Here is an 8,117-nt window from a genome sequence, read left to right on the forward strand (position 1 = left end):
TGTTGCGTTCCGTACCCGTCAAAAATAGACTTGATGCGCATCTCGACGTACTGCCGGACGTGTGACGGAACAGAGACGTAGCGGAGACGCAACGCAGCGGATCTGGTGTAAACTGATGTGTAACCCCTATGGAATTACTGCATCTCAAATGAATTCTTATTCTATTATACTTACACCTTGATTTTCGTTCATTCACCCAGAGTGGATACTCCCTAAACGCATTAGTAGTGGTGGGTTATTTGCAGACACTCCCTAAGTACTTTCCCGGGAGAGAAGAATTTTTTTTTCCTTTTTTTTCCCCCGCATGCTCAATTCACCCCGGAAAAGAAAAGCGAGGAGACGTTAACTTTAGATTACACACCGAACATCATTACACAGCCTCATACACGGACACTAAGAGGGTTTTCCTGCAGATTTTCTTGGGAAATTCTGTCTTTTATTTGAAGATACCCTGGCTGGTTTTTCCCCCCTTCTCGAGGCCCGTGCATCATCGTGGATTCCACTGCACCTGCTACGCTATCCTCTGACTTCCATGGACTGATAGATTCCCAACAAGGGAGTGGTAGGATTGGAATACTGTGAAATGCATTTTTTTTATTTTTTTTTTAAATCAGAACGCGGAACATTTCCCCATAATGGTTTTTTTCTTTCTGCTGTTTTGACTCAGCTCTTTTCCCATACACACACACACAAATCATATTTGATTCAACTCATCACACACCCATTTTTTTTCCTAAGATCGCAGAACCTTAAAGACTGATATACTCCCCTTTGGGGGGTTGTTGGATCCAACGTGTTCTAACGTGTTCTAATGTGTTCTAATGTGTTAGCGATTTATATTGCTATTCCATGCCATACTGTGTTCTAATGTGTTAGCGATTTATATTGCTATTCCATGCCATACTGTGGTTACCCTATTAATGGTTTACATTGATATCTCATATCATACTGTGTCTGTTCTATATGGTCTGAAGTGAACTGTGATCTGAATTGGAGTTCATATTACCTCAGAACTGTTAAGGGATTTTATTTATTTATTTAATTTTTTTGACAGTACCCAATATACCGTGAGAAATGTACACATATACATACATATTTTGACCTGGAGCCATAATCAACAATACAAGATTCCCTTTTATAAATCCTGATTGGTGTTTGTGTTATTGTGGGTTGGCGTAATGCAATAATCAGTGTTCACTACTGCAGTCCTCCTGTACGAATCTTGGACAGAGTAAGTAGACTTGACTAGTAGTGATTTAATAGGTACTAGGGCCCACCTAGGCAGGTAGAGGGAGACTTACATAGTTACAGATGCATTGACTTTATTGGCGGCGATTGCCTGCGGCTGCCGTGTCGGAAACGCACCGCAGCGGATACGCATCCAGTGTTTTATTATTTTCTTTTTCAAATGCATTTAGAGTCTCAGCAGTTAAATTTTCACGCATATGAGATCGAGTGAATGAAGGCATATTGTATAAACGTAAAAGTATATTAAAAAGTGGAAGGCATTGTATATAGATTTTTTTTTATTCACATCTTAGACTGGAAATTTTGTTGAGTGAATCTACTTCTCATATATTCAACTTTTTGTTATTTCAGATTCTGATGCATCTTTAATTGTCATGCATGTTCGGGCATGTTTTGTTAGAACTACTGTAGCTAACTTAATTAGTGCATAGAGGTTTTACTATAATTTGATGCAAAAACATCAGTGTTATAATCGGAGTGTTTGCATATTTGTGAAACATGTTATTTAAAAACATTTTGGCTATAGTAAACAGCTAAGTAAAGAACCTGAAAATCAATACGTGAAACAAAAGCGCGCGGTCAAAAATTAACGGACCTCTTCCGACTGTCTCGATTCTGAACTTGATAGTGTAGAATTAACTTTTAATATATAGTTTAGTAGTGTATAGTAAGCTATATGTAGGGTGTTTTGTATTTATCAGTCATGCTAATCTTTTAATATTCTCTCTTCAGGCTAAAACTGAAGCAACTGATTGATGATCTGTTCTCTTCATATACGTATATTTCATATTGTTACTAAAATGTGATTTCCAATGGCTTGGAGGTGCAAACTTTGTGCTGCTGTCTTTGATAAACGAGTACAGTTACTTGGAAGGAAATGTTGCATACGAGAGAACAGGGAAAACTCTCAAATTATCTAGGGGACAAAAACATGACATCCTCGAGACCCTTGCAGCTAAAATGCACAGCTTTACAGCATACCCCAATGATAAGGACGTTTCAATGGTAGCAGAAGCACTTGTCACTCAGCATCCTTGTCTAACAGAGCCAGGATCTCGGACTGGATGGTATGGTTGGAAAAATAGTCTGAAGTTTAAGATGGGGAACTACCGCACCAAGTTAAGTCGGGCTGGCTTTCACGAGGTGGCTGTAAATTCTGGAAAGAGAAGCAGAAACAATCCAGACAAACACGCTTCCCACACTAACATTAAAAGAGATAAATGAGAGAAATCTTCCCCTGATCACAAAGTTGATGCAAACCACCTTTGCACTGCGGCGGAAAGAGGTCATCGGTGATGAGCTACCCGTTGGTGAGATTCTTGACCGTTGGCCTGCCCTTAAAATGGAATCTCAGGTGAAAATATTTTCCTTATTATATCTCTTTGACTAGATTAGATTAATTAATGTAATTATTTTGTATTAGTGGTAACTTGGCTGGTTTTACTCAGATTTACATACAGGTTTAAAACTTGTTGTGACCTGTTAAGTTAATGTTTTCCTTTAACAGGCAATGGTGTTACAGTTTCCATAAATGTTTGATAATGTTATATACAAATGTATTTTTTTTGTACAGATCTGTGCTGAATTCCATAGAATCACAAACATGAATCTGAAGAACCACTTCTATGCTGTGTTGGACCAACATGCCCCCCGTCTTCAGAGTTTATTCAGGAAGAAGGCTGCTCACACAGGGAGAGTAGCTGAGGTTCTGGATCAGCTGTTCAGGAATTATGACCTTCAGGTATGTTTGTTACCCTTTCTGGTAGATGACATACCTATTGGAGGGTTTTGGTTGATATTTGGTTGAACTGTAATACGTATGCTCTCTCACTCAAGGAACAAGTTGACGTTCATGTGAGACGTGCTGCTGTCCTTCGTGCACTCCCTGCATATCTACATGAGGATGACTCAAGATTTCTGAAGCTGTGGGATGTAAGTTAATAAATTGTTTGGAATTAATGCAGTCTATCATTCATCTGTTTTTGTGTAAAATATTTGATAGAATTTTATTTATAAAGTTTACAAATTAGGGGTGGCATGGTGGTGCAGTGGTTAGCGCTGTTGCCTCACACCTCTGGGGCCAGGATTCAAATCCCACCCTGGTCACATGTGTGTGGAGTTTGCATGTTCTCCCCATGTCATCATGGGGTTTCCTCCAGGTACTCCGGTTTCCCCATCACGGTCCAAAAACATGCTAAGGTTAATCGGCATTACTAAATTGCCCATATGGCGTTTGAGTGTGCTCAGCAATGGGCTGGCAGGTTAGAAAATGGATGGATGGAAGTTAACAAATTAATATATAGAAAAAAGTTTTAAAAGACTGTTCTGGCACCAATTATTGATTGATATGATACTGTATGTCATCAGACCTTCTATCTCTTCTGCTTAGCTGCCATTCAGGTTGTAGTTGCAGCTGCTGAATATATGAATTAGAGATGTACTGTGGTTAAATCTAATTCAACAGTCCTTCAATAAATTGACTTTTTTTGAAAATTTAAAGGACATGTTAAACAAAATATCTTATTTAAAATGTGTTGGCTGTTGTAATTGTGGAGGCTGGTGAACTAATGCTAGAAATGTGTTTGTTAAATTGAGTTTACTCTATACATACACTTTATGTTATGCATATATTACATTGATTCTCAGCAAGCAACAACGGTAAAAAGACCATGAATTTTGTCGCAATATGTTTTAGAATTCTACAGATCTCTGGCTTATACAGACATGTGACAAATCAAATGTTTAATTTTTTGACCCCTATAGAGATCTGGTGTATCTGTTAATGCTGTGTAGTTGGTCATTGATAGGGTATGAAAAAAATGTGATTCCTATGGTGCCTTTGCAGTCATAGATCTCAGTGCAATTCGCAATGCAATTTAAATTGGCCTAAGGATAGCTTAGGCAATCTGGAGTAGAGAACTCCTCTTTGTTCTTGTCTACAGGTGGCGCAGTCTGATGAACCTGACATTGATGACATAACAGTTGCACTCCTCTTAATCAACACCAGTTCAACAGATGCCAAGTTCTTCTGCCCAGAAAGGATTGCGGTTGTGTTAGAGGGTAATGTAGTAATTGATTGCACCACCCTGGCTGATGGATTTGTCATGCTTTTTAGTCTCATTTATGGCCTTCACCTAAGTTACCCAAAAGACCTGGCCAACACATTTGACTTTATCCAAAAAGTCTTGATGGGACTAGATGATGGGAAGTTGAGGCCCAGTGTGTTAAGTCTTAAAAATGACCTTTTGGCAGTGGAGTAATCTGAATGTAAGTTGTTTCATTACTTGTGCGCATGCACTGCAGTCACTTTTGTTATACAGATGAAGTCGCTTCAATTTTCCCAGCCCTGCCGGAGGCCATTCGGCTGACAGCCGAAAGCCAGCCAGTTCCCAGCCAAAAACCAGCCGAAGGAGTTGACCCCCCTTCTTCTGGAGGTGTGCCTCAGTAATCCTTTAAACCCGCCCATTTATCCACTTGCAGGGTGTTACCATTAGATGGCGCTTCCTTAACAAAAACAAATTTCAGCTGTGGTCAGATGTCCAACAGGTATCAACCTGAAGCTTTTGGTAGCCATCAGCAAGCTTCTGGCTTAATTCTGACTGGATATTTGACCACTGTTCTTGGCAGAATTGGTAGTTGGTTTCCTAGTATGGCTTTAAAGAATAACCTACAAATTTTCAATATGTTTGAGAACATATAGGTGAACTGTTCCATAAAGCAGGAACAGTTCTGAAGCTTGGCATACTTATCAGGAGTGAAAATTTATTATTCCAATATTTATTTATTTATTTATTTATTTATTGTTTTGTACTATTCCTGTAATATAGAAAAGCTCAAAAGTCTTGGCAAAAAAATTCATGATGTGATTTTTACATTTTCTCAGCACCAAATAGATTTTTGAAAAGTGTATGTTTGATTTGAACAAAAATAGAATAATCACACTCCAAATGGTCTCAGATAATTGATGCTAAGTTTGTGCTGAATAAAAGCATTTGATTCACTTTGGGATAAATGTGTTTTAGGTCAAGGGTGAAATATTTTTAACACTAGAATCACTGAGTTTTTATTTTCTGGTGCAAGTCCCGAGGTGTTCTTCACCCCTGCTGAGATTTTCACAGGTCTTCAGCTCGATTCTCCTCCTGCTTTTGTTGTGCAAACCACCCTGTGAGGCCTGGCACATTTGCATTTGTTTACTCAGAGTAGCTCAGATCCAAGTCAGGCCAAACCTCTGTGTGACATGGAAACCTTCAGAAAAGCCTGCCGTATCTATGCAAATTATCCCACACACTGACTGACCTGCAAATATGAAAGACACACATTCACAAAATATATGGACACACAAGTTTGCATGTCACACAGAGGTTTGGCCTGCCTTGGATTTGAGCCACTCTGAGTAAGCAAATGCCGGGCCTCACAGGTAATGGGTGTGTCTGCACAACAAAAGCAGGAGGACAATGGAGCTGAAGACCTGTGAAAATTTTTGCTGAACTGAAGAAGCGTCTGAGTGCCACGGAAACAAAGGTTGCAGCCCTGACGGAAGCACTGAGCGCCACAGAGTCCCAGCTCACAAGCACAAGGTCTGCACTGGAGGCTGTGACACAGAGACTCATCCTGCTGGAACAGGACAGACCAGAGAATACAGGACACCAACCGGGTTGCAGTCTAGTTGTGAGGAGGCAACTTTTTCAAACTACAAATGATGAAGATGATCAACAGACATGTGGATCCACCACCCCCGCCGCTCAGCCAGCCAGTGCCACCCCTTCCTGCACCCCCTGCACGCCACTGCCAGGTCCTTTGCCAGAGATCTCCACCAGGACTGTATCTATTGAACGGGAGGAAGTCTTCTACCAGGACTGCTTTGTGCGAGGCCAGTATAGGCCAGAGGTGTATGCAGCCAATTTATTTATGGCTCTTACACCTTTTGAGACCTATACGGGCTGGGTGAAGCATGCGAACTGGTGCGGCACAAATGGCAAGAGGGAGTTGCCTCATAACTTAAAGGAAAAAATACAATGTTATCTGGTCAAGAGGTTCCCTGAGCTGACAGGGGAGCAGTGGCATAGAATAAGAAACAGAATCAATGAGAGACTGAGGAGCCCCCGAAAGATTGATCCAGAGACGCCTCGCCTTGGTTTCTCCCCCCACTGAATGTTAATGACACATGCCTGAATAAACAAAACACATGAAAGCAATAAAATTGAGCCTCGTTACCTTTTGTTTTTGCCACTATTGAGTACTGTACTATACAGTGCAGTATTTGCAATAAAAATGCATCTCCTATTGATCTCGTATCAAGATATAATGATAAGACTACTACAGAGAATTTGTTGTATTTGTGATAAAAAATGTTGATGGCCCATTAGCCGTGAACAAAGATCAATGCTGCGCAGATTTTCGCAGGCCTTCAGCTCCATTGTCCTGCTTTTGCTGTGTAAACACACCCATTACCTGTGAGGCCTGGCATATTTGCATTTATTTACTCAGACTGCTAGCTCAATTCCAAGGCAGCCCAAACCTATGTGTGTGATATCTATACAAAATATCCCACACACTGACTGACCTGCAAATACGAAGACACAGACTCACAGAATATATGGAGAGACAAGCCTGTTTTATTTATAGAAAAGAGTGAATATAGAATAAAAAGTTGCCAATAGAATGAAATGAGTAGCAATGAGTAGGTTTGCAGACCATGGACCATGACTTCACTCAGTTTATGACATATATGAACAAACATACGTTGGGGACTGATGTGTTAGCGGGTTTTCATTCTATTAATTTCATTCTATTAGCAACTTTTTATCCTATAAACGATATTTTCGTATAGATATGGCAAGCATCTGTCACACACATAGGTTTGGGCTGCCTTAGATTTGAGTTAGCAGTCTGAGTAAATAAATGCAAATGTGCCAGGGTTCACAGGTAAGTAGTGCGTTTGCACAACGAAAGCAGAAGGGCAATGGAGCTGAAGGCCTGCTCAAATCTGCTCAGGCTTAGTAGTTCTAGGTATTTTTCACCAGAATATAAAAAGCTCAGTAATTTTAGTGTTAACAGAGACAACATCTACTGTTATATTTATATTAAACAGTGCAATATGAAAATACAAAACCAGTACAAAATAGATTATATTCTATTCAAATATACATTCTGTCCCTCTTTGTTCAACATCCTGTCCATCTTATTACTTTATTTAGGCCTGTAATTAGTGTGTTGCACACATCCTGGGTCAGTCTCACCAAAAAAAAGAAGTGAATTAAATTTAAAAAACTCTAAAATAAAATACACTAATGAGTTACAGTTACCTGATAACAGGGAAACTCACTGCAGCTTAATTTATCACTGCTCCTCCTGGTGGATAGGTAAATCACTGCAAGTGTTATACACAGAAAAGGTTTAGGGGCGGATCATGCCGGCCCCCTTGTTCATGACATCACCAAGGGGGATCTCATTACAGTCAAGGTCCCACCCAGATCCCAGCAGGGACCTGTCAGGGACCAGCCATGGCCCCATCAAGGAAACAGGGGAAATTTCAAGCGACTGCATCTGTACCTTAATGCAATGTAAGTTGCACTTTCTGTGGGTTTTCTATACTTTGTTTTACGTTTTCTACATTTTATTGTTGTTGTTCACATTAGAGAGTTACTGCTCAGCTTCTGGAATTATTATAATGAAAGAGTAAAACGATATGGAAAACAATTGTCCATACTTCTGCTGGGGCATTTAGGCATTTGTACTATGTTTAGGTCACTCATAATTTGATTTAATGTTTCATGGCTGGGATAGAAGTGATTAGGTTTGGTGATAGTCTAATATTTTCCATATACTGTTAACTGAGACAGATGCTTTTATATTGCTGCATTTATTAG

The 8,117-nt window shown here is 39.9% G+C and overlaps 1 long non-coding RNA gene across 2 annotated transcripts; it reads left to right on the forward strand.

Moving 5' to 3' along the window:
* Nucleotides 1-3: 3 nt before the first annotated feature.
* Nucleotides 4-7,079, forward strand: LOC140584044 (uncharacterized). Of its 2 annotated transcripts, XR_011986080.1 has the most exons (4): nt 4-2,602; nt 2,822-2,989; nt 3,085-3,180; nt 4,191-7,079. It is a non-coding gene; the product is annotated as an uncharacterized lncRNA (long non-coding RNA). The 2 variants fall into 2 exon arrangements; XR_011986079.1 differs by having other exon boundaries at nt 4-2,989.
* Nucleotides 7,080-8,117: the final 1,038 nt, after the last annotated feature.

Source organism: Paramormyrops kingsleyae, unplaced genomic scaffold (genome assembly GCF_048594095.1).
Source record: "Paramormyrops kingsleyae isolate MSU_618 unplaced genomic scaffold, PKINGS_0.4 ups31, whole genome shotgun sequence".
NCBI lineage: Eukaryota > Metazoa > Chordata > Actinopteri > Osteoglossiformes > Mormyridae > Paramormyrops > Paramormyrops kingsleyae.